The 27558-nt window shown below is 37.1% G+C and overlaps 2 non-coding genes across 2 annotated transcripts; one reads left to right on the forward strand and one right to left on the reverse strand.

Moving 5' to 3' along the window:
• Nucleotides 1–12372: 12372 nt before the first annotated feature.
• Nucleotides 12373–12445, reverse strand: TRNAA-UGC (transfer RNA alanine (anticodon UGC)). The gene has a single exon. It is a non-coding gene; the product is annotated as a tRNA-Ala (tRNA).
• Nucleotides 12446–13583: 1138 nt separating this feature from the next.
• TRNAQ-CUG (transfer RNA glutamine (anticodon CUG)) lies at nucleotides 13584–13663 on the forward strand. Its single transcript has one exon. It is a non-coding gene; the product is annotated as a tRNA-Gln (tRNA).
• The last annotated feature ends 13895 nt before the right edge of the window (nucleotides 13664–27558 follow it).

Genomic DNA, 27558 nt, shown 5'->3' on the forward strand with positions numbered 1-27558 from the left:
TCATTTGCCCCATCGTATTATATTTGGTCCTTCTTTGATAGCTATTTTCCTAGTTTCCAGTTCTTTGTGATATGTATTCCATTGATCGGTTTCTGGGGCTTCAGGCCAATCACTTTTCCTCTTCCATTGTCTCCAATAGTTGTTTTGGTCCCCTACACAATAGTTCCTTACTGCGTCCTCCATTATTTGCGCTGTATACTGTTGTACTTCCTGTAGCTAGTGTTCTTGACTCAGGTACCTCTCTGTTTCCACCCTTCTTGCCAGAAGTCTGCTTTATTTCCCTCACGAATTTCCCAGAAACTGTTGTCTCTTATCAGAGCTCTATTCATGTTACCTAGGTTCCATATCGCTAAGCCTTTTTTTCTATCAGTGTTTGGAGTTTACCCTCTGGCGTCCGTGCTATTTCATATTTTTGTTCCCACAGTTGTTTCCAGAGGTCATTCCCTCCTTGAATCCATCTCCACCATAATTTCACCCCCATGAATTGGTTCAAAATGTGTGGGTCTCTAAGTCCTAGACCTCCTTCTAGAACCAATTTGCTTAACCATGTCCATGAAAGCAACGCGCATTTTTTTGTTTTGTTTTCCCCTTTCCATAGAAAAATTTTAAAGATTTGCATCATTTTCTGACATATGGTCTTCGGGATTGCTTGAGTTTCCATCTGGTAGATTGGCATAGCTAGGGGGACTGATTTTAGGACAATGAGGTAGCTCGGTGTGTTGAGCGTTCTAAACATCCAATTTTCCATTCTTTTGTGAATTTTCCTTATCAGGTCGTTCCAGTTCACTACTTTGTACTGCTAGTCACTCAGTTGTATTCCTAAGTATTTTGTAGTGAATTTCCCAATTTGGAACCCCAAATTTCTTGCCATAAAGGCTTGGCTCACTCTTGGTGTGTTGAAGAAGAAGATTTCAGTTTTCTCTTTATTCAACTCCATTCCTGAAGCTTTATTGAATTCTATTAGGATCTCCCCGAGTTTTTTAGCTTCCTTAAGGGTTGCTTAGTTGTACATCATCACATCATCCACAAATTGTTGGTGTGTGATAGTTAAATCCTCTCCCCATAGGCTGAGCCCTTTGAATTCTCCTCTGCTTACTTTGGCGTTGATTAAGTGACCTAGGCCATCCGCTGCTAGGATGAACAAGAACGGAGAGAGAGGGTCTCCCTGTCTTAGGCCACGGGTAGGCTTGAATGTTTCCGTTGGGGTTCCATTTAGAAGGATTGACATACTAGGAGTGGATATCATGGACAAAATCCATGCAATCCATCTTTCATCAAATCCATAGGCTTGCAGAACTTCTTGTAGATATTTCCAGCTGAGTTTATCATATGCCTTCGCTAAGTCAAGTTTGATCATCATTCCTTTATTTCCAGTTTTCTTTAGGGAATGGATCACCTCTTGCGCAACTACAATCCCATCCACTATCTGACGACCTTTCACAAAGCCTGTTTGTTCTTTTGCTATCAATTCTGGGAGCAGAGGTTGTAATCTTTTTACCATTATGGTAGCCATGATTTTATAGATTACATTGCATAGAGCTATAGGTCTAAAGTTATGGGGTTCTTCTGCTTGGTCTACTTTTGGGATTAAGGCCAGGAAGGTAGCATTCCATGCTGGGTGCATTCGTTTTTGGCTTCTTGATTCTTCTACTGTATTAATATCTTTTTTCATCAACCACCATTTTGCTTGAAAAAACTCCACTGTGAAACCATCTGGGCCATTGTTTTTTGCCATTGTCTTGATTACTTCCTTAACTTCCTTTTCTGTAATCACTCGAAGCAGCGCAAGATTCTAGTCTGTACTTACATTTTTGGAATGACTTGTTTTATCTTAGCTATCTCTTCATGTCGGTTTCTTTGCGGCTCTGTCAATATGCCCTTGAAATGTTGGATTAGGAGGTTTTCCATTTCCTCTTTTTGGATAACTCTGTTACCTTGTTTGTTTTTGAGGGAGAAGATTCAGCTTTGCTGCCTGTGTTGCAGCATTGCTCGATGGAAAAATTTTGAGTTCCTTTCCCCCTCTTTTAGCCACTGAACTCTTGACTTTTGGCGCCACAGGATTTCCTCCTGTTTTCTCCTTTCCTCCAGTTTGACTAGCACTTCCCCTTCTTCCTTTTCTCTCTACTTATTTCTCCCTTCTTCTATGATTTTTTGTTGTATCCTTTACATTAATATTTGGAGTTGTTCCTTGTCTTTATGGATGTTACCAAATGTAGAAATTTTGAATAATAAACACTTATTCACAGAGATTATCCCAATTATACACTATTGCGGAATACATGCACAATACATAATCTCCTCTACGTTGATCATCAATTTAGCAGCATTAAAAAAAATGAAACATCAATCGCATGCACACATTAACACAGTATGTAACCCAGGGAAAGCTTACAACTGAAAACTCCACACTATCTGTATATTAATGATTGAGAACATGTAACATTACATAGTACAATACTCCTCACAAGTATCCAGCACTATCTCCACCTGTTACACACAAAACTAGCTCAGATCCGAACAAGTCACAGGTTCAAATCTTCTCCACTGCTTTGCCTGCCTCTATTGCACAATACCAAGTGAAAATCACGTGAGCACAGGCTATTTCACTGGGCATATACTGTGCAATCCTCATGGGCATACTTAATCCATTGATTGTGCAAGATCTCATGCACAACTATAGTCACAACTGATAGCAATCTCAACCTCTAACACTTGTCTCCACTGAACTATACATGCATTGAGTTAACTGATGTATTCTTCAGTTGCATTATGAGTTAATAATTAGTGAATTAATTTAATCAATTAATTCACATCACTCATCACTAGTCTATTTGTAGTTAGACTAATTACAACTAGTTTAACCAAGTCAAACTGAACACAACTCCATCAAATCCACAATCAACTCCACCAAACTCAACCACATGGGTTCTAACTGAAGTCCTGCATGCAATAGCTCAACTGACCCACAAGAAAAGCGTATTTCCTTCTGACAGCTGCATGTTCCACATCTGTAGCTCAAACTGAAGTGCTCCAAGAGGATAAGATAATGTTTATAGTTTAAATATTATTATGAGACAATAATATTTGACTTTTCTATTTTTAGCCTGGCAGTCTAAAAATAGACTCTAATCACTCTGCTGTGAACCAGAAATAGAAGTCCATCTATTTTTCCCAACATGACCAATCATCCATAAACAGCATCCTGCAACTCATAGACCATGATCCATATGTCTAAAAATAGACATAATCTAAAAATAGACTTTGCACCAACAATACCCTGCGGGCCCACTTAGTGAAGGTGACTTCTCTCCACTAAGCTCCATCATATTGTTGCATTGTCAACACCAAATTCCTCTTTATTCCATGTCTTAATCTCACTTTTCAGCTCCTTGAGTCTCAATTGGAGTGTGTGCATCTTGTTCTTGCCTTGTATTACTCCTTCGCTTTTTTGCCACCAGGTTTCCAACTTTTCAACAAGAGTTGGGTCTCTTAGCCAGAAGGCTTCAAACCTGAAAGGTTTGTGTTGATTTTGTTTGTTCATGGAAATTTTCGGTTTAATTGGCCAATGATCCAATCCTTGGCAAGGTAGGATCGTTGCTTCATAAAATATATCTTTCCCTAGGAAGTGTCATGTGGTTAGGAATCTATCCAGTCTGGAGGCTATCTGTCTATTACCTCCTCGTCTGTTATTCCAAGTATATTTTCCATTAATAGTATTAATGTCAATCAATTGGAGGGTTTTCTGGGTTTTCCTGAATCTCTCCATATCTGCATCTTCCCATTGCAGTCCTCCTTTCTTTTCTGCTGTGGTTGTTATCATATTAAAATCTCCTACTATCACCAAGAGTTTTTTGGTATGTAGGTCACCCATTCAACACAGCTGTGTTAGAAAGGCCTCTCTCTCAAGCGATATGTGGGGTCCATAAACCACTGATACCAAGAACCACTCTTTATGTCCTACCATTCTAAACCTCCTGATAGAATCCTTTGCATTCCTATTCAAAGGTCTGCCATTACTTCTACTGGGTTCCATAATATTGCTATTCCCCCTGCACTCCCTTTTACATCTATTGTCATACTTTCATAATAAGGCTTAATTTTCTGTAGGATTTCCTCCATCTTTGCTCCCGTTATTTTTGTTTCTTGCAGCAACATTATCTGAGGTTTTTCTTTTTTAATCCTCTCAGCCAGGTATCTTTGCTTTCCCTTGCTGTTAAGCCCTCTTATATTCCAGGATGTAATAATCATTGAGACTATTGGGTTGTTTGGTGGAAGACCGCTGAAAGCGGTACAACTCTTCATGTGTTAACTAGCATTTCACCCATTATTTGAATGGATTCTTGTAGGTTCTTCCTTCCTCTTTTTTCCCCCCTTTCCCTTTTTGTGGATACTCCTGGTTATTATCCTATAGTCTTAGTTGTTCATTTATCCTTGTTTTCCCACTTTCTTGCTTTTCTTTGTATTTTTGGAATATATCTTTATATAGTTTTTTATCTTCCTCTAGGATAAACCTTTCATCCAAATTCTTCCACTTGTCCAGTAATTTTTTTAGGATTTCCTCTTCTGTTGTTGCGTCATCCCCTTTATTTGTATCTACTTCCATCACTTCATACTCCTGGTGTGGTTCCCTTTCTTAGGTCCCCTGTTCTTCTTGTTCTTTTTTATTTTTCCTCTTATTTTCCTTTGTTTCCGTTGTTTTCCTTCCTCCTTCCTGATCTATCCCTTCTTGGTAATCCATCTTTCTGGTCTCTTCCTCCCCTTCTTCTGTTTGTAATGCTTCATACCTATTCGTCTTTTGACTTGTAGTTGGCTGATCTTTCCTACCTTTTTGCTGGGTTTCTTTGGTAGGTCGCTTCTTGTGTTTTACTTCTTGAAACCCCTCATCATCTTCATTAGTTTTCCTCTGTTGTTTAGTCTTTCTTTCTTCTTCCTCTACATTTAGAGGGCATTCCTTGAAGAGGTGCCCATATTCATGGCATTTTCTGCATCTAAATGGTATGTGTTCATAGTCCAGAGCCTGCTGCCAGATCTCCTCATGATACTCGAGTTCGACAGCACCTGGTATAGGGTTTGCTATATTCATGTATACACATATTCTTGCATACAAGGTGTATCTCCCTCTTTTTGTTGATTCTGCTATCTTTACGAAACTACCTATGGTGTTCCCTATTCCTTTAAGAATCTCTGGATCCCAAAAATCCATAGGCAGTCCAAACAATCTGACCCATACCAGTGCTGCTAGGAATTTTTCCTAGTTTGGGTTATAGCATTCCTCCTAATACCTCATAAATAACCCTGCATTATTATGGAAATATGGTCCATTTTCAAACACTTTCTCTTTATCTTGCAGGTTTGAGAAGATTACCGTGAAAAAGCCGCGAGCTCCCAGCTTCAGTTCGATGTGGCCGCGTGGCTGCCATTTCTGTTGAATCCATCTTGTCAGTTCTTTTTCTGAGGGCCAGACTCCGATGAACTTGCAAATCAGTGCATGATCTTTCATGTAGCTTCTATACCTCTCCAGTTTGTTCATCAGAATGACAAACCTTGGTTTCTCCGCTGCGCAGGGCAGACATCTTCCTTTGCTTCCTGCTTGCCAGCGTGCACCCAGAACAGGTCCTGGTGGCCTTTGAGTAGCTTTCTCTTTGTTGTTACTAGTTCCTTCTCCCATTGTCGCATCCCTATAAGAGGGGATCTCACCCCTCCGAGTCTCCTCTGTCATTTCTGTAACGTTTGTCCACTTTTGATCATCTGTTCGCTAGTTTTTTTAGGTGTTGTGCGCCACCTACCTCATGGCCGCATGGTCACTAGGGTTGCAGAGCTCCAAGAATCCCTCGTCATTCATTTCGATAGGAAACTTTAATATGTTATTTTCCTCTAAACATATCGATAAATTTGGTAGAAATATCATCTTTGGAATATTTTGAAGTTACCTTGTCCATGAGGGACACTTTCATAAGGTGGTGCTCATTCAAAATATTGAATACAATGATAGCCAACCCTATTTCTATGCCATAACTACAAAAAAAAATCTTGATCAAGCCTTAAATCTTCAAAGGAAACATCCCAACTCTCTAATCTATTTCTCATGTCAATTAAATATCTAAACACTTCATCATTATCACTATAGTTGCACGAGGAATCAATGTTGGGTTCCCTGAGTTTAGAATCACTTGAATTGGTGTCTTCTCAAGGAATCATCATGCATCACTTGCAAGCATTTAAATTCAAAAGCCAAATGAATTTAAGAAAGAAAAACAACACACACACAATGTTTATAAAACTCTCTTGTAAAATTTATAAATGAAAGGTGTTGGAAATACAGAGAGTGGGGAGAATTAGTATTCCGCTCTTTTTAAAAATTTAATCATAACATGTAAACATTAAACAATTAATCAATATCATTCAACAATGCACATCATCAAACATGATACAAAACAGATTTTGTTAGGGAAAACCTTTCTAGAAGAAAAACCATTGAACGCTTTTAATATAAGTTTTAAGGATTACATCAATAGGAAGCTCCAACTTCCAATATTCTCTAGCAACAACTAGAAAGAGGCTCCAACCCCAAATGAGCTTTATGTTTTCCTATCTTGCCCAATCCAACATGTTGTGCCATGGTAGTAGGTCTAGGGTTTCCAACCCTTGCCAAGGGATCTGCAGAATAATTGTGTTTTACCGCATATGGAAGCTAGAAAGTTTTTTCCCACAGAGTGTCATTGCGACAAAGGTTGATTGTTGTGGAGGTTGTATTATCAATGCTACAATGTATATACTCCTAGAAATCCATTACTGCAAGAGCATAATTATTAATGCTAGAGAGGGTTCCTGCAAAGCATTATCAATCATAGAGTATATTTTCGCCCTTTCTGAGCATATGATGTATCTAGATTATCAATAGTTCACATAATAAGTCAACCAATACAAAACCAATTGTTCCAATATGTTAATCCAACTCAAATTTTCGTTATGCAATCAAACTTATGCCGAGAGAATTTATCAACAAAATAATGTCAAAGAATGAGACCAAGACAAAGAACTCCAAGCAATGAATCAAAACCAACTCGTCCATTTGTTGTCCATTTTAGAATCATGGCCATCATAACCACACCATAGGAGCTTCTCATCCTTCCAGATCTTCTTGACCAATGGAGCTTCCAATAAATGCAATCCATAAATGAATATTAAGAGCATTCAAAAACTTATGTTGACATCAATGACCACACCATTCAACAAAATGAAATATGGGCTACTTTTTTTTAACAATTTTTACGATGAAAACAACCAATTAAGACAAGCATTAATTTTACAAAGAAACAAACCATATTTTGCACTAAACTTTGAATCCTTAGGAAACTACTTGAGAAATTGCAATAAAAATATGAAATCAGACTAAGATTGAAAGGTCAAAACTAAAGTAATCATACAAATTTGGTCCACAAATTGAATATATAGACACATATGGTAGATAGAATGAGAAGAAATTTAGAGATTTGTTCCAACACTCTACTAAAATATTCTTTTACTTGAGGATCGCTCTTTGTAGGTTTAATTCATATAAAAAAGATCAATTAGGAATACATAAAAGAGCTTATTATTTAAAGCTAATCAATGCTTAAGTGATAGAAAACAATATATATTATCACTGGCAAACTTTAAATGTGAAAAAATGAGATAGGATTATGAAGAAATTCATGAATATGTAATTGCTCAATGACATCTATATTTCAAGCATCAAAACATGGTAAGAAGTTACATCATGATAATAATAATACGCATGTATTTAGCCTAATAGAAATCAATCACTTTCTTCAACTACGTAAGATACAAGACCCAAAAAAACAAATTCTCAAGGTTTTCTCACTACAAAGCCTTTTTTATATCAAATGTTGACTCCAAATCAACTAAGAAAAGAGATTAAGTCACTTGATGAAAGAATAAAACATTACCTCTACAAACATATATAACTTCCACATTTACCAAGACAAAATCCATAAATTTCCCCCTTAAAACCCCAAATCCAAATTTTAAGCATAAAAGACATGCCACAAGATATATGCGTTTCCTTTATTGAGGAAAAGAGCATGTAGGCATGCCCTCGATGAAGGAGAAGCACATACACCCACTTTTGTGCTTAAATAAGGGCATGTGTTCCTATGTTATGGGGAAATTTTAGTAAAAGTTCCTACAAACATTATGTAGGTATTGATTAAAGTTGAGGTCTTTAATTAGTTTTAAACTAATTGAAAGTCAAGTTTTAAGCTTGTTTGAATGATATAACTCCATAAATACCATATCAAGTTGAAGAAGGAATAACATTCATGTTACAAGGAGGATTAATTATAGGCTTAGGATCATGATTAGCTTGAATTGTCTCCCATTTATTGTTTACTTACTTGAGATTTAAAGGCCACTCTAGTTTAGAAATGGTGAAAAAGCAGAATAGGAAACTTATCAAATTGAAGAACTATGGGAAGATTAAGTGAGGGGCTAGTTGTTGCATAGCTAGAATATTATGGTCAATTATATGTCAAAGGCATTCAGTAATACATATTTGTAACTAGGCATATGGGACATAGAATAGAAAACATGGGAGTCACTGGTCATGGTACAAGGAATCTCATCCCAAAAGTAGTGAAAATGTGCCTTTCCATCTCTACCTTGGGCAAGTATACCTAGATCTATAAGTGTAATGGGGTATATAATTGGAAATCAATATCAATCTAGGACAACAAATTGAAATGCCACATTTTCTTAGCCAACCATTCATTAACCAAAGACAATGATCATTGAAGGAAAACTGATAATTAAAAATGTCAAAAGTTAGGCTTAAGTATGGTCAACTAGGATTTTCAAATACTCTTTCCAACAAAAGCCTCATTAACCATCATTCAACTATGGGTAATAAGCAATGTTTTATTATTAGAATGCCATATATTTTTCTTCCTAGGGAGACTAAGATAATTGAAGGTTTGTGTCTCAGTGTAGGTATTGCTTGTGAAAAGGCATTAATTAATTTTTTAAAGCTATCGATAAATTAGCTCTCTCCCTCTCGGTTGAAATTATTTTAAGAAACATGGGTTAATTATGATAAGGCTAGAATAATTATGTCGATAAGCATCCCCCATTAAATGTTTGTAAATTAATATTTCCTTTCATCCAAATCTTTATCTTATAGTCATGAATAATTCAAATCTTTATCTTGTGGTCATAAATGAAAAATGCTAGCATATTCTAGTCTTCTCCTTTACATTTTTTTTTCAACTGAACAACTCTCAAGCATTCATAGTCATACCTAGGATTGGACCACCTGTGAGGATCAAACCTCCCCACCTAACCATTCTACCACCTGTGAGGACCAAACCTCCCCACCTAACCATTGGACTTAGTCTTCTCCTTTACATGAAGGAATAGTCTTCTCCTTTACATGAAGAGATGAAATTTTACCTTGCATTTTTCAAACCATGTTTACTTTTTCGCATTTACCTATTACAATTATTAATTACCATGCAAATGATCAAATAAAAAATGACATCATTAATTTTAAAAAAAAGAAAATGATATCAACTTGCCTATATAAACGAAACCGTATTAACTATATCATTTATTAATATAGTTTTGTTAATATATAACAAAACCCTCAAAATAGCTTTCTGAAATATTTTGATAAACTACTAAATAAAAAATAAAAATTATTGGCTAATGCGGTTGTGTTAATAAATTATTTTAATAAACTACTAAATAAAAAAGAAAAACCTAATATAATTATGAATTATTATGCAAATAATCCAGTAACAAATGACGTTATTAATTTTAAAACAAATAACAAATGATATCAATTCGCCAATATCAACAAAGTGTGTCATTTGTTAATGTAGTCAAAATAAAATCTTTAAAATAATTTTTGAATTTATTTTAATAAATTACTTAAAAAAAATTCATATATACTTTTTTAAATCAAACCCTCAAAATAACTTGCGAAATTATTTTAATAAACTATTCCATAAAAAAACAAAATTTGCGACGGGAAGAAATGGTTCTAAAACCGATTTAACTAAATAACTTCCCAAATTATTTTAATAAACTACTAAATAAAAGAAGAAAAATCATTGGCTAATATGGTTATATTAATATATAATTTTTTAAATAAAACCTTCCAAATAACTTTTAAAATTATTTTAATAAACTACTAAAAAAATCTAACGTAATTTTTTTTTGTAAACTAATGCGAAATTCTATTACTTCATCAAAAGATAGCATATACATATACGAGCGATGTCAATGCCCGCCCATAAGGGAAACCGGGAACCACCGATAGTTTTTAACTGCCATCCACAAAAAATACATATCCAGCCTACTTACCCATACAACATATCCCAATATATTTTCGACAAGCAAACTATTTCTTATATGAGACATCATCATTCAGGATTTCAAAATTCAAAAAACTAGAACTATAAAAACCTCTTGACAGCATTGTTCTGCTCCTACTTATTCTGGTTATCCAGCTTTGGTCCTCCTTCTGTCTTGATTTGAAAGCCATTTTCCTTGAACAGCTGCAGAATTTTATCCATCTTGCGATCCTGCATAATCAGGGTCATCTGGATGTTTCGAAGTTCCCTTTTAAAGGTAGGGAGACCCTGAGTTAATTCTACCATTTCAACTGCCACTTGCTCCATGGCTTTCGCAAGGAGTCGTTTCATGCCCCAGTAAGCATGCAGCGACTATTTGTACAATGACAGCCTTCCTCTAGTATGCCCTGGATCAGGGAGGAAGCTTTCCCAGTCCTCCATCTCTGGATCAGAGGCTGTCTGCAGAGCCTCCTCTTCCAAATGATCGATAATTTTCCGAATATGCGGATTTGTCTCATGGTGATAGGCACCTTCTGCCTCATGCAATTTCCGACGCATGTCCCGCTTTCCGCGTCCTCTGCCTCTGCGCTCACACCCTACTGCCTCCTCGTCATCCATTCCAGGCTGCCGACTCCCTCTGCCACTGCCTCCACTAGTGTTTCCCTGACCGAACTGAGCTCCCCGTCCCTTCGGCCGTCCTCTCCCACGCCGGCCACCTGCGTCCTCAGTAATATCTTCTGGCTCCTCCCTCCGCTCTTCTGAAACCTCAGGGTCAATACTCCGACGTCGCCATTTACCAACCTTGCCTCCTGTCACCCGTCGTGGTTCCGCATCAGCCAAAAAATCCTTAATATCAAAGTCCTTGTCAGATTCATCGGAGAGATGAATTACCATACAAATAAATAACTTTTATAAATAAAATCCTCAAAATAACTTTAATAAATTACTAATAACTTTTATAAATAAAATCCTCAAAATATTTTTAATAAATTACTAAAAAAACCATATAACTTTTGTAAATCAAAACCTCAAAATAACTTGCCAAAATTATTTTAATAAACTATTAAATAAAAAAACTTTTATAACTAATAACTTTTATAAATAAAATCCTCAAAATAACTTTAATAAATTACTAAAAAAAACCCATATAACTTTTGTGAATCAAACCTTTAAAATAACTTGCAAAAAATATTTTTATCATTTTAATACACTATTAAATAAAAAAAAAGCAAGATTGAATTGAGATCTCTGTGATCCATATCAAGTTTACTAGATTTTTTTGACGTAAATCACAAGATCTATCATTTATCATGATGATGACCCACACTAATTGGTTCGAAACACGTAGATCTTGTGATTTTAATAAACTACTCTAAAAAAAGCAAAACCTGCACGGTGAAGAAACAGTTCTGAAACCCGCTTTAACAAAACAAAACACACAGGACAATGGAGAGAGCAAAACCTTAACCGTGAAAATACAGCTCTGAAACAAGGAGACTGAAACCCGCTTTAACAAAACAAAACACACTGGAAACCAGGAGACTGAAACCCGCTTTAACAAAACAAAACACACAGGACAATGGAGAGAGCAAAACCTTAACCGTGAAAATACAGCTCTGAAACCAGGAGACGGAAACCCGCTTTAACAAAACAAAACGCACAGGACAATGGAGAGAGCAAAACCCTAACCGTGAAAATACAGCTCTGAAACCAGGAGAGAGCAAAACATTAACCGTGAAAATACAGCTCTGAAAAAACCTTAACCGTGAAAATACAGCTCTGAAACCAGGAGAGAGCAAAACAAAACACACAGGACAATGGAGAGAGCAAAACCTTAACCGTGAAAATACAGCTCTGAAACCAGGAGACTGAAACCCGCTTTAAGAAAACAAAACGCACAGGACAATGGAGAGAGCAAAACCCTAACCGTGAAAATACAGCTCTGAAACCAGGAGAGAGCAAAACATTAACCGTGAAAATACAGCTCTGAAACTAGCGCTAAACAAACAGTCAGGAACATTGGAGATGCGGGGTATCGAACCCCGTACCTCTCGCATGCAAAGCGAGCGCTCTACCGTTTGAGCTACATCCCCATTTGCGACTTAATCATATTAACCACTAGAAGGAGAAAATAAATTAAAATAGGTTGAGTGCATAAAGCGCCAATAGCATCGAAAGAATCATTTAAACATTTCAAAATTTGATGGTACTAAAATAATAAATAATATTTCAACCATCTGATAGTTTGGCTTATTTGTCTACATCGCCAAATTTAGGCTTTGTACCGGAAGGGCGTGGGTTCAAATCCCACAGCTATCAGATTTGTATAAACCTTTAAATGTAAAAATCGCAATTTAAGCATGGGAATTGCCCATAATAATATGTTTGAGTTCAAAGCCCACATCTATCAGATTTGTATAAACCTTTAAATGTAAAAATCGCAGTTTAAGCATGGGAATTTCCCATAATAGTTGTGGGTTGGGTTTGTTTTTTGGCGTATGTTTTTTTTGGAAAAATTTATAATTTAATGGTGAAATTAACAGTAAAGACACTGATTTTTGGGTGTAATTTGTAAATGCGGATTGACTCATTACTATTATTCAAAGAAAATCACACCACCTAAAATCCCAGTTTAAGATGGGAATTTCCCATAATAATTGGGTTGGGTTGGGTTTTAATGTTTTTTTTTAGGCGCATGTTTTTTTGGTGGAAAAATTTATAATTTAGTGGTGAAATTAATAGTAAAAATAGTGATTTTTGGGTGCAATTTGTAAATACAGATTGACTCATTACCATTACTCAAAAAAATCACACCAGCTAAAATAACTTAGTAATCCTTAAAAAACAAACCACTTTAACCACCTCAAATTAACTTTTCTTCACATATATATTACTCTCATCTTTTGATTATTTACATCGGTAAATAAAACAATTATTTAAATATCGAATTGGGCCGAGTAATCTAATTAGGTTAACAGACAGGCTAATTTATTAAGTGAAAATAGATTTAAATAAGGCAGATGCGAGGTGTCAAACCCTGTACCACTCCAATGCAGAATGTGTAGTCCACCATTTGAGATACAGTCCCATTGAGTTACGCATTTTACTCCGCATAGAATTCTTGGGAGATACAAATTTTAATTTAACAGAACTGATGATATGAAACTTGCATTGCACTAACCTATATGCTTTTATTTAACACCCATAAATAAAACAATATTTAAATCATATGACAGTTTGGCCGAGTGGTCTAAGGCGCCACATTTAGGCTCTGGTCCGAAAGGGCGTGGGTTCAAATCCCACAGCTGTCAAAATTTCATTTTAAGCCTTTCTATAATTTCGGGCAAGTGGGTTTTTGGTTTTTCATAAATTTTAACCAAATGTTTCATATTTCCTCCATGATTGTTTCTCTTCATTTAACACTGTTTCCATTACTTTAATAAAGTTATTCTTCACCTAGTGTAATATGTTATATTGTCAGTGGTTTTGAAGTGTCGTTTATAGTAAAGATTGGAATTTTTTTTAGTATCCATGTTTTATGTATTTATCAATTTTTAGTTGAAGAAGATGAGTAATATAAGTAATCTATATTTTGTTTTGTAAAGGTGGGAAGATTATTTAGGTGCATGTCCAACTTGAAGTTTTTAAACATTGTCAGTAGTTAAAGGATACTAGTATTTATGATTACTCAGTAGTTAAAGGATACTAGTATTTATGATTACTCAGCGGAAAACTTTCATTTTTATGTGATGTTTCTCGGTCTTACATAACCTCTTTCATTATATTTAAATATATTTTATTTAACCTAAGTATTATATGTATACATGTTCATTAATCCAAAATGTTGACCTAGTTGTATTGTTGCAGAGTATGATATTTATTACTATACAGCCAACTTGGATTTAATTGTCCCAAATTGTGGTAAAGAAAATTAAATTTAATTATGCGAAAGAAATCTATAAAAAAAAATACAAAATTGTGTGTTTTGGCATTCAAATTTTTTATTCATATTACTAGATTGTATGATGTGATATTCATGATATGTTACATTGAGTATGATGGTATATTTAAGTATATATTATGTAAATTTATCATAAATGAAATGATTATTAGTTCAAACAAGAGGGGCTGCACGGTAGCTAGTCTTCGCTCTATGTGAATGTTGAAAGCAATGGTGGGAGCATTGCGACCCCAAATTTGGCATCAAGTGAGAAGCAAAAGATTGATTTTGCCTGGTTTAAGCTTGAAGGCCATGTTTTGCAATAGTGGGAGCATTGCTATCCCTAGAGTCCTATAGCAAAGTCAAGTTGTTCTTAACTGCATAATAAAACAAACCAAACAAGTCTTCATGTGAAGTGTAGTCTACCTATAGAGCTAGTGAAAACAACAGGATTTAGTTACAAGCTGCTATTGAATGGATCAGGACTCCATCTTAAGGCCAGTCATATTAGCTTGTTGCAGTTTAATCCCAAAACTATCTCAAGACATATATTGAAGTTTCAATCACTTATTCATGTCCTCTAACCTTGTGCATTGGCAGGTTTGCATTTGAGAGGCTATACACAGCTTAGAGAAGCTTAGTTTATGCTATACACTGCTTAGAGAAGCTTACGATATTGGTATGAATAACTACAACACACTGGATACCAGTAGTTCCAATAGAGTAAAGACAAGAAACTCCAAGGCAAAGACCGAAGGGACACACCTTGACCATGAAGAACAAGGAAGACAAAGAACAACCTTTGGATAGATTTCTTGATTGGAAGGACGAGCGAAAGCGAGTAGTTGTGAGTGGGCGATCTATCTAATACGCTATCATGACAATAATAATAGGGATGATTTGAGGGGAATTTTGTTATTCTATGGGAGAAAATGATACAAATTTCAAAGACTGTCCATACATTATCAATAGAATTTGCCCCCTCTAACAGCGCAAACTTTAGGCCATACTATGACAAATAGAGTGAGTTAAAGACATATATTGAAGCTACAATCACTTATTCATGTGCTCTGATCTTGTCCATTGTCAGGTTTCACTAAGTAGTTGGAAATATCTATATGGAACCAGGTTTTACTAAATAGTTGGAAATATCTATATGGAACCAGAGAGTAGCAAAGTTGCTTGGGAGGCTGTGAAAAGCTTCGAGGAAGATTTGGCTGGAGTGAATCTCCTTCCTACTGAACAACATTGCTAAGCTCACTTGATACAAATGGTTTCATGGATCTGTAAGCTTGTGTGTTTTAGATATGCAAATAAGGTACGATATTAGAACATAGTATCCCTAATATAGCTAATAGCTTAGTTTATGCTATTCACTATCGTATGATCATGAAACTACTTTCTCCTTATCATTAGCCTATCAGTCAACTTCCATTATTATTAGCCTATCAACAGTCAATTGAAATGACTTAGCAACATTAGTCAACCATCCCTTAGCAGCAGTAGTAATCATAAGTCTCAAATCGAAAGTCTTATTTGACCAAGTCTAAGCAGTTGAAATGTCAAAATTTAGTGAAATTCCAATACAACAGTTATGATCTGCTAGTATTAATAAGCTTTCATTTTAGAATGCCAGTTTCATTAATTGAAAATGACTATTCTTATACGTATCTAGAGATGCCTATTATTAGCACTTCCTATATCCGCGTATGTCATTGGAGTCTCTATATCCTTGGATGTAATCGGCTATATTAGCTTGAATGTCAGAATCATAAGAATCAGCAGTTTCGTGATAGAATTCTAGTTTTCAAATGTTAGTTACCTTTTAGTCACCTTCCTTATCTCATACTTACTATCCATAATCCACTTTAGACTCACTTTTCTTGTTGTTTTACTCTGCCTCTTAACTACAAACTCAAGTGCCTTCGAGTATGATTTCCTTCTTGATATATGCTCACATCTTATATTGGCTTTGATCTAATATCATTGTAAATTGAGATGGATTCTCATTCTAACTTCAAATAGGGGTAGCTCTCTATAGAATGGAATTTGGGTTAGTTTTCTCCATGATTCATATAAGGGTAGTAGACTATTCATTCATGTTTAGAAAGAGGGTAGTAGACTAGATAATGATTTAGATAGGGGTGGTTTTATGCATCAAATAGGGGTAGCTTTATCCTCTTGTTTGCTTTGAAATTGAAATTGAATAGCTTTGCTTCTTCCACAGTGCTAAGTATAATAAGCATCATACTCCAATATCTATATGAATGGAGGAGAAACATGTGTAGATTCTAATACGGCATCACGAACTCATCAAAACCAAAGCATGCATCCTATATATATACATACATGCATTTCTCCTCTGATCTTTCCACCCATTCAATGCAAGACTTCAACACTTGTAGATTGCACAAGGACATTAAGACATACAAGCTCACCTCACTTCTTTTTGTACTGTCCCACTTCTGGTAGCAGGTAGGACTAGTGCTACCAGAAGAGGTAGGCCTCAAGCCCATCAAAATCCAATTGAAAAGACTGAACATTATAGACTAACCTAGGCCCAAAGGGAAGCCATGGAGCCATCCAAATGCTACCATAAATTAGAATAGATTTCCATCCTCCGTCAAGGATGAAGTGGAGAGAATTGAGAGCAGGGTTAGGGAGAAGAGAGCCAATACATCAAATGAGAAGGTAAATGAGGAGCTACTGCACTGGATTCCAGATACAGGATCCTCCCAAAGTAGACATAACAATTCCTTGGGATGGTAGAATTATATAGGCATAACAAATCCTTTATTGCTTAGGTTGTTGAAGAGAAGGGAATACTCCTCAACCTTCTCTCTCACCTCCAATATCTCCTAAGGAATCAACACTAAATTCCCTTCCTCATCCAAGGGAGGCAACTCAAATGAAGGAGTAACTTGCTGCTCTATCGTGCAACAACAAGCAATCCTACATAAGTAGGACCTTTTCGACCAAAAATACAAGGTCCTGGTAAAAGTTGTTTGGGGGATAGAAGTGGTAGTTGAGGAGCAGGACCAGGAAGAGCAGACCCATGCCACAACCACTCAGCCAGGCAAGAAGTCAGTCTACATCTAAGTAAACTTTGTCACAGAAGCGAAAGATTAACATTGAAAGCCCTGGTGGTGATCATCGAGAAGCTCTTACCTGCTATGATATCAATAACGAGTTGTAATACCAGTAGTTCCAATAGAGTTTAGTAGAGGAAATCCCATGAATAAAAAGAGTACAGTATACAAACAAGATTAAAACCTTATACATATTCCAAACACGTTTCATTATGTAGATATAGCTATGATAAACTGCTCGTAGTTTCATAACCTAGTGTGCATTTCAAAGACTGTCAATCCTGCTACAGGATTCTGAATCTGATAAGCTCTTTATTGATCCTTACGAAGGGCTTAGTAGCATACCATGGATCTTTGAAGTCACTGCATGAGTCACTTGAATCTGCGGGCAGAAAAATCCCCCCACAGCTTAATGCCTTGGAGTATGCAATGGAAATCATCAGTGAAACCGCCGAAAATTTTGATCATGATTCTTCTGGGAATGTTTTCACAGAGCAGGGGTTGCCACAAAGAAACTTGCAAGGCCCATTTGCAGGTCTGGCTAGTGTTGTTAATCCTGAGCAAATTGGTCTTGATGATGATGGAGATGACAGGGTTGAATATGCCAATTCTAGATACTCTGAAATCTATACTCTGTCATGCAGGTTTTGCAAGATAATCTACAGAACACAACAGTTATTCCTTGCAAGAACTATGCAGGCAATAGTTGCAGGGGTAGGCCTTGGAACTGTGTACTTGAAGGTTGGTTATAACCAACGTGGTCTGGATGAACGCTTGGGGTTTTTACAGAGTTTCATCATATGTCATCTCTAATACCCTTGTGGTCTCAGCAGCACATGGAATGCATTTCTCTTCTTTTTGCTCATAGTTTGGAGCACCTTATTTTATCACAGGAAACTCTCTCATATTCACCATACTAGGATAACATCCCCAAGTATTGGCTGTTTATGCACTATATATCTCTTTACAAGTATCCTCTGGATTCTCTTCTGATAAACGAGTACTCAAGCCTGGCAACCAAATGCTTCTCGTGGTATCCTGAGCTCAATGTATGTGCAACCACTAGTGAAGATATATTGCAACAACAAGGATTGCAAAAAGGTAGACTGTGGATGAATGTGGAAATGATGGTGGCCTTTTCCATTTTCTATCGAATCCTTTGTTATGTTATCCTCAAGAGAAGAGCTTGCAGAGAAAAATGTTAAATCAATATGATCTGGAAATTCAGTGAAATAAGCTTGAGGATTATCATGTGAAGCAATTAGAAGATTTTGATCACCTTTTTCTTTCTTTCTTTCTGAATGTTCATTTCTTTCAGCTAAATGTTATTTAGTTTCTGAATTTTATTGACATTTGCAATCCTCTGAAACCAAAAGAGTACCTAGTAATTTCATATGCTTATGCAATAAGGGCAAGCATACACTTATCTCCTGCTTTCACACCTATGTTAAGAGTGGCATGTGTTTAACCTGTGTTCCAAGGGTAGAAGGATATGAACTAATCCAATAATAAGCATGGTATATTGATAAGCTGCTTGTAGTTTCATAACCTAGTGTGCATTTCAAAGACTATCAATGCATTATCAATACACTCTGCCCCCCTAAGAGCACAAAATTTAGGCCAAACTATGACAATTAGAGTGAGTTAAAGACATATATTGAAGTTACAATCACTTATTCATGTCCTATGACCTTGTCCATTGTCAGGTTTTACTGAGTAGTTTAAGCCAAGATATTCGGAAATAATAAGAAAGAATAAATGGATTAGGCTACGAAATGAAGAACAGAAAAGGAGGCTGTGAAAAGCTTCAAGGAACAACTGCATAAGAAAACAAACCTAAAAACAACATGTTTTAGTTACAAGTCTAACAAGTGAATGCAAGATCTGCCTTGAAGTGAAGCAGAAAGAATCCCAATCGGGGGCAAGAGAATTCGAATGACCCAGTGCACAACCAAACAAGTCTTCATGTGAAGTGTAGTCTACCTTCCAAAGCATTAAGCTAAGACAAAATTGTCACATCCATTTGCAAATTCTTTTTCCCAGAATTGGTTTGTTCACCAATTACTTCACGATAGAGTGGTATCTAAAAAATTGAAATTTGTCAGCTAATGGGTAGTGTAATTCTTCTCTGCAACTGGCTTAGCAGATCAGGAGTGAGCTGTATTACATCCCCAAGATGCTTGATGATCTTTCTAAGTGGCAACAACAGTATCCGGAGAATGATGACAGGATACCCTTTTTTACTTATTTTTATAATAAATGTTGTGCCTCAGATGCTTGGAAGTGTTTAGACAAGGCCAAAGTCTTAGAAGAAAAAAAGTACCAGGAATCTTTCAAGATTTGCTTCAATTTGGATAGGGAAGCTTCAATAGTTATGATGCAATGTCACATGCCAACTCAGCATTCTTCCCTAGGACCAGTGTCTTTGGAACAATGTATAGAGGATAAGGAAAAAAAAAATTTCTTTCTCCTTTTCTTTCATTATGTAATTAGAGAAGCTAAAGGGTCATTTGGATTCTAATTTGGGAGGAGTTCTAGCAAGCCCTATAAGTAACTCCTTTTGCAAGTGCAACCACACTTAATCACCAACCTTGTACTGATGTCAAGCCCGGTGCCAATCGTAGCACTGCTGATACTTGGCATTGTTTTTTGCAAAATTTCCTGCACCTATTACTGGATGTGATAGATCCATTCAACAAATTTGGAATCTTTGTTTGCTTCCCTTTCAGCAGGGAAGGACTCTTCCTGTGTTGATGCAAAGGTAGGGCTACATTAATTGGGGCCTATGACTATAACCTCAAGGATGCCTAAAAAGAGTTGATAAATAGAATTGTGAAGACTTATGCTATAGTTGCATTAAACATAACCTCAAGGATGCCTAAAAAGAGTTGATAAATAGAATTGTGAATACTTATGCTATAGTTGCATTAAACATAAGGAATATTGTCATCCCATGTACATGGATGTTCGGAGTCGTACATCCTATTACACCTCATATTGCATTAGGTTTCACCTTGTGATTTTCATCACACATGAAACACACTTGCAAAATGGCACTGAAGGATTACTTGATAGATACAAGGGCATCGTTATGGTGCACACACTTTCCTTGACACATTTAAGGACTGCTAGCATGGTACATAGATTGTTGTATCAAATCCATGAAACAAGTATAAGTCATGTTATAACTGAACCAATTCTCTTATTATCCAGACAAAAGCATGAAGACACTCCCACACTGATAGATGGATCTAGAGATGGACAGAGAGACTCAATTTTCACAAGTATCTCGATATAGTGCAGATCGAGTACTAACTTTGCAATTGAAGTTTGCTGCAGATTGCAAAAGTTGCACTCTCGATACATTTGCAAAATGGAAACCTATTCTGTCAACTGTTCTGGGGTCTTGGCTTGATATACCATATGGGAACAAGTCTATGAACATCAGTAAATCCTCATGACCATTTCTACTTATAAGCAAGAACGATTAAATAGGACAAGAGCTAGGTGATATTTGTACTGTCATGGCACATGAAATCAGGGTGAAAATGTTGATGCTTAATATATCATGGCAACTCTGACTTTTGATTACCACATTCAAAATCAAAATCTTTTTAAAAGTCTAATTACAATCCGTTCTGAGATTTTATTGATACATGGATACTGATCTTGTTGAAAGAATTGGAGCAGCCACAACTCTGGAAGTTCGATCTACTGGAATTCAATACACATTGCTTGAATCAGGACAAAAATAGATAAAAACATTGAATTTGTAAATGCTGACCTCGATTCCAAGTTTTGTAGAAATAGGTATTCCAAAAGGAAAGAAAAAATAAATAAGAGGAGAGAAATATTATGAACGGTATTCAAAATCCGGATCTGGAATAGAAGATTTTTTTTTTAATTTAAAATATAAACTACAAATATTTTAAAGTAGAAAATCTGAATATGGGATAAACACAAATGAAATTTTAAATTGCCTACAGTTTCGGCTTACAGTTTGTAAAAGGTATGTGATCAGTTGAGAAAAAATCCCTGTCACGGCACCAACCAAGCCATTGATTAGTGCTTCATACATTCTGTTTATTAACAAAATATATGACAAAAAGGCCCCAAATTCATTGCCTTGAGTTCAAATGTCCAGAAACTAATAAACAACTAAAAATATTTTATACATTATTTACGGAGTAAATTACCTGGCAGGTCTACAATATATGAATAAGTTGCAGAGACATGGACTCCACCCACAGAATGAAGGCCAAGATTAAGGAGGGCAAAGTTTTGATAAATGATGATGAGAGACATGGCCCTCATGGTAGGTCCCACATAGAGTTTTGTGTAGGATCATTACTATGCTATGTCCACAATGATTACATACAAATAAAATGATGGATAGCTGTAATATATAAAAATTTTGCATGGTCTACGCGTGTCTCTTGCCTCACCACAAGAGGTGTAATGAGAGAACAAGTGCTTTCAGAGAAACTCCGCTGCCAAACACATATATTTTCACAGAGGATGGATTGGGAGTAGTCGTGATTGTGCCTCATGTCTCACCATGAGAGGTGTTCGCCATGGGAAGTTCGACCTGCCTTCTCATGAGCTATAAGCTTTCCCAATAAACCTTGCACTGTGGGAGGGAGTTAGAAGCTTAGGTCCGTGTCAGGATAAACCGATTCTATTGCCATTTGATTTGATAGCTATTTATAAATAGTTTGGTACCTGAGATGAACGTACCTCAAGAGGTAAGAAGTGTGGTTAGAACACTGGATGACAAAAGGATTTGGAAGGTAGAGGTGTGTTACTAATCTTGCGTAGCGTAATCCTATTCCGGCAACCAATAGATGATGCATGATTTTTTCTTCATCATCCTCGCTCGCTTCTAGTGCTTCTTGATGAGCCCCAAAATTGGATAATTATATGGGCTCATTCAACCTCCTAATTTGACTTAATCCACCATTCTCATTAGTTTATTGCATGTTTTTTATTATATTTATGCTAATAGAGTGAATTGGGTTAGTCATTATGCCAACAAGTCTAATGTGTGCTTTGTGTAGTCTTTTTGGTCAATTTGGAGACAAAATCAAAGGTTTTAATGAGCACTTGGCAGCCAAATTCATGGGAGAACAAGGGAGAGGATTTCTAGGAAGGTGTCCCCTTCATTTATGGGCCCTTACCTCAAATTCTCCACCATCATCTCGGAGTTCAAGGGCCACCAAATCAATTATCACAAGGGCAGCCGAGCAAGTGCTAGTGAAAGTGTTGTTAACTACAAGTTTTGGCAGCCGAGTTCCTAAAGTTTAGGAGGGTTGTTGGGGTCCCCAATTTGTATAAATAAGAAGGCTTAGGGCCTCATTTTGGTTAGCCAGTAGTTAGTCACTTTGTAGGCAGAAGTTAGCTAGTTTGTAGTTTGATTTCAGTCAGTAGATTAGCTTTGCATTTCAGCACATTTTCAAGCTTTCCCTTGTGGAAAGTTTTGATGTAACTCTTCTTTTCTCGCTCAATAAAGATGAATCCAGCTTTGCACCAGCTCTAAATCTCTCTTAGGAGGTTGTAGCTCTTGGGGTTGGGCCCATCTCAAGTGCCCAGTACCTCCTTTGTTTATCTTTATGTGTTTTTGCTGCATTCTTAGAATAAAATCTGCTATTTAAATCTTGTTTTGGTATTTAGGTTGTTTTTGATGAGTAAAATAACTTTTCATGCTCAGATTTAATTGATCGGTTGCTAACAGAAAAAGCTTCAAGCAAAGGGCCAACAAACATCTGTGGTTTCACCTCTCCCTCAATGGGATCAGGAGCTGTGACTAGGATGACTTTGCTGCCTACAAAAACACTGATTTTGCTTTGCCATGCAATCGCTAGTGTTTGATATTCATGCGTAGAAGTTGGTTACAAGTTCAGACTTTCGTTTGCTTAGTTGCATGAGTTAAAATACATGGTTTCATTGCAGGTCACACTTCTGTTCATTCTATTTACTGACAGCTAGGAAATTAGGTCAACGTAACTAGGTCTTTGAATTTACAAGTCTTTGAATTTACAAGTCTTTGTTGGTTCAGATTGGAAAAACGACTTGCAGAGCACCTGTACCACTCCATCTGCTTATTCTCCATCAGCACCATCCACTCCACCCTCTACTTAGAATCCTTACCTCACATTTGCCACATTTGCTCACATAACCCTAGTTTTTGTACATCATTGTTTCAGCCTTCTTTGAGCAAACTTAGCTATCTACACCTTCTCACCACTCCATCCACCAGTCCCTGGGCCACTTCAGACCCCTATCCTACCTCCATATCCATTCATGCATCTTCCCTCACTCACCCATCCTCCAAAATCCAGTTTTTAAACATCCTGTAGAAATTTCTGAACATCCTATAGAAATTCCTGAAACACCTGTAGAACCCCTGCAGACTTCCTGTAGAAGCTCAAGAATGAGGTTTCTTGATATCCAAACTCTATGAAACTCTCTGGAAGGGTGTTAGGGACCCCTTATGCCCTCTCTGAACCTTCCCGACCTCTTCCAAGCATTTCCTCTCGCCAATCCACCTCTGCACAGTAAAAAACAGTTAAATTGTATGCATGATAATTGTGACAACTTATTCAAAAATACAAAAAGATGTTTTCTTCATATAGTGATAACTTAGACACATGCATTTTACCTTCCTAGAAGTCAATGGCATCTCTTTCAGTAGCTTGCATCCTCTTTTTCGCATCAGTAGGGCTAGCTGGTAAAATTAGGGTTTGCTAGGGTTTGCATTTCCTTTCTGCTTTCTAGTTTCTTTCTGCAAGTAAATTAGCCCCTTTGAGTTAGCTTTCATTCATCAATTAAAAAGCTTCTTCTAAGAGCTCATAGAAGTTGGCTTAAGCTCCTAGCGGACTTGTGCCAGCTGTGGCAAGAGATAGTACTTGTGCATACAGTACCGTCGCTTCCAAGTTTGTTACAAACTACCAGGTTGATAAAATTAAAGAAGGGAGTTCCAGGAGTTGCAGCATTATTGCTGCAATACTGGGGCTCACCACTCTTTTTGGCACCGTTGCTGGGGAAGCATCAGAGTATTGGTGATTGCTGCTTTTTTTCTATTTTCCACTACAACCTTCTGCTAAGCAGTTTATTTCATTTCCATTATGCAATTTCGTTTCTGCAAAAGTAGATTAGTATTTCCTGCTTTCATAGATTAGCATTTCAATTCCACAATTTCATTTCTGCAAGCGTACATTAGAATTTCAATTCCGCAAGCGTAGCCTAGCATTTTATTCCTGTAATTTCATTTGAGCAAAATAGATTAGTCCTTTCCTACTTTCATTTCAATTCCGCATTTTCATTTCAGCAAGATAGTTAGTTGCAGTTCAATCTATTTTAGTTTTGCAGGTACAAGAAGAAAAAAAAAAGGCAAAAATCAACCAAAAAGATTTCCTTTCATGCCTTGTAGGAGTAGAGATAATTCAGAAAAATGATTGCACAACACCCCCACTACTTCACACAGCCAACCTTCTCTCTTCTTTGATGGATGTGATTAAAGAACCCTTAGGTGGACAGTAAGACATATCTAAAGAACCTCAAGGGAAGAAGAAGAAGAAACCATTCCTCTAGAGCGAATGGCTACAAGCAGAAATGTTGGGAGCAGTACCTTATCCAAAAATGAATTTGAAAATCAGATGGAAGATTTCAAGAGTGAGGTAAGACAGTTTCTTGCCATGCAACTGGATACCTTGCGGATCCAAAAGAAGCAAGAGGAAGCTAAGAGGGCTTTGGTCATCTTTTGTCCTAGGTGCACTAGAAAGCATCTTAGGAACGAATGTCCAATGCACTCCCTAGAAGTGTGTTTCGTCTGTGAAGGATACCATCCTACGAATCAGTGCTCTTCCTTGCCTGGACTTAACGCTGCATATCAGAGAGCCAAAGGAGTCACTGAATCACTCTATTATATGAACCAAAGGAGGCCACATGGACCTAGATCTTACCAGCAGGAACTGCAAGGGACATCTGAGACCTATTATGACCCTTATCAAGCCACTTTCATGCCTTCTTGGGGTCCCCCTGCTCATCCTTCCTGGTTCACACCTCCTCTTTGTTCCTTCACAGATCCATATTATGCCCAACCAGTTGCTCATTTGTTTCACTCTTATGCTCAGCCACAGCCTCAGTGGAATACACCTCAGCAGGGGTGGAGGCCCCAATACAACACTCCTCCTGCTTCTTTTCCTCCACCACCTGCTCATCCACAACCATCACCTCTTGCTCCACCAAGGAAACCCCAAATGCTTGCCCAACCACAACCCCATCCACATCCATCTCAAATATACACCCCCACTCAGCTACCCGTACCACCATTCCCAAAACCATACAATGGAGTAGCTCAACCCAATTGCAAAGCTGAGGCACAACATGTCCAAATGACTCCTCTTGACCTCAACGATCTTCACCATAGCTCAGGAAGAGTGTTGCAAAGCAGAGATTATATTGACAACATTGAAGGGCCAAAGGCAAAAGAAGATTCAAAAGAGGAGATCAAAGAACCATGGGCTGCACTTGAGGAAGAGAAGAGATTAGAATCAAAGATCGAGAAAGCTCCCTCATGGTTACGATCAAACCCTCCATGTAGTAAAGAGAAAAGTCAGCAAAAAGAGGAAGATGTGAAGGTCATGATAGAAGAAGATATGGAGAATGATCCAGATCAGCAAAAGGACCAAGGATATCAGAGCTATATTGAGATATGGTTTCAGATCATCACTAAGTTGCAGTGGTACTCTCTTCCTCAACTATGTTTGATCCCTTCAAAGTCAGATCATTTTGTCTCTGAAATCTGGATAGTTGTCAAAGCAAGCATTTCGAGCCTTCACATCATTTTGTCACTAATCTCGATGTGCACATGGCTCCATTGGAAGTATTCTTACACTTGAAAATGATTTTGTTTTTCAAGTAGGGTAGGGTAGAAAAAAGAGAAAAAGAGAAAAAAATGAAAATAAGAAGAAAATAAAAATCTAAGGTGAAAACCTCCTCGGAGGCGCCTTAGATTGGCTCATTGATTGAAAACCTCCATGAGGCGGTCAATGGGTTGGGAAAAAAGAGAAAAGAGAATAAGATCTCTGGGTGAAAACCTCCCTTGGAGGCGCCCAGGGCAGGCAATTAGGGTGAAAACCTCCATGAGGCGCCCTAGTTGTTTTTCAAAAAAAAAAGAGAAAAAGAAAAATAAAAATAAACCTAATTTCCATTGGATAATTGCAGGTTGCAAGAAGGACATTGCAGGTCAGGAGGATCACCCAAAACAAAGACAAAGGAAGTTTTATGCCTTCTACAGGAAGTTCTGTGTCTTCTACAGGAAGTTCTGTGTCTTCTACAGGAAGCCTACAAACGAGCCAAAATTGATCTCTGAAGAGGACCTGAAGGCCGAGAATCTTTCCATGAGACCTGCAAGCATCCATGTTTCCATCCCTCACCCTTCTCCATCATTTTTTCCATCTCATTGTACTTCTTTCCTCAAAACTGTGTGTTCTACAGGAAGTTCCTGTAGAAATTACAGGATTTCTACAGGAAGCTAGAAATGGATTTGAAAAAGGTATTTTGGCAAACATGATAGCTTCCTCAAGGGTTCAGAAGTCCTCCTGCAATATTCAAACCCCTCCTCCATCATCTCCATGCCTGCATCACAGCCAAAGCTCAGCTTTTCTATCCATGCAAAAACTTGCAGACTGCTTTGAAGAAAAAATACATAGAACAAAATTTGTTTTTTCCCTAAATTGAAAACCATGCATCCATTTGAAAAACAGTTTTACGAGGAATTGTATAGGGACGATGGCAACATGCCTGAGCAATTTCAGCCCATTCCGGTGCACGGTTTCCAAGAAATCCGCCTCCATCACCGTCAGCCATTTTTTCATTTTCTCCATATCCGTGCATCCATTTCAAAACATGTTTCACGGGAAGATGCATATGGGTGATAGTAGCCTACCCAAGCAGTTTCAGCCGAATCTGATGCACGGTTTCCAAGAAATTGATCTCTGTAATCTTCAGCCATTTTCCATTTTTCTCGAAATCTATGCATCCATTGATCGCAATTTTGCTATGGGAGGTGCATAATGATGATAGGAACATGCTCAGCAAGTTTCAGATCGATCCGATCTATCGTTCCAGAGCAATGGAGAAAACAAGTTTCGGTCTTGAGAAAATTCAGCAGCAG

Source organism: Pinus tabuliformis, chromosome 4_1 (genome assembly GCF_031772625.1).
Source record: "Pinus tabuliformis cultivar Carrire ecotype Pingquan chromosome 4_1, CPIR1, whole genome shotgun sequence".
NCBI classification, from domain to species: domain Eukaryota; kingdom Viridiplantae; phylum Streptophyta; class Pinopsida; order Pinales; family Pinaceae; genus Pinus; species Pinus tabuliformis.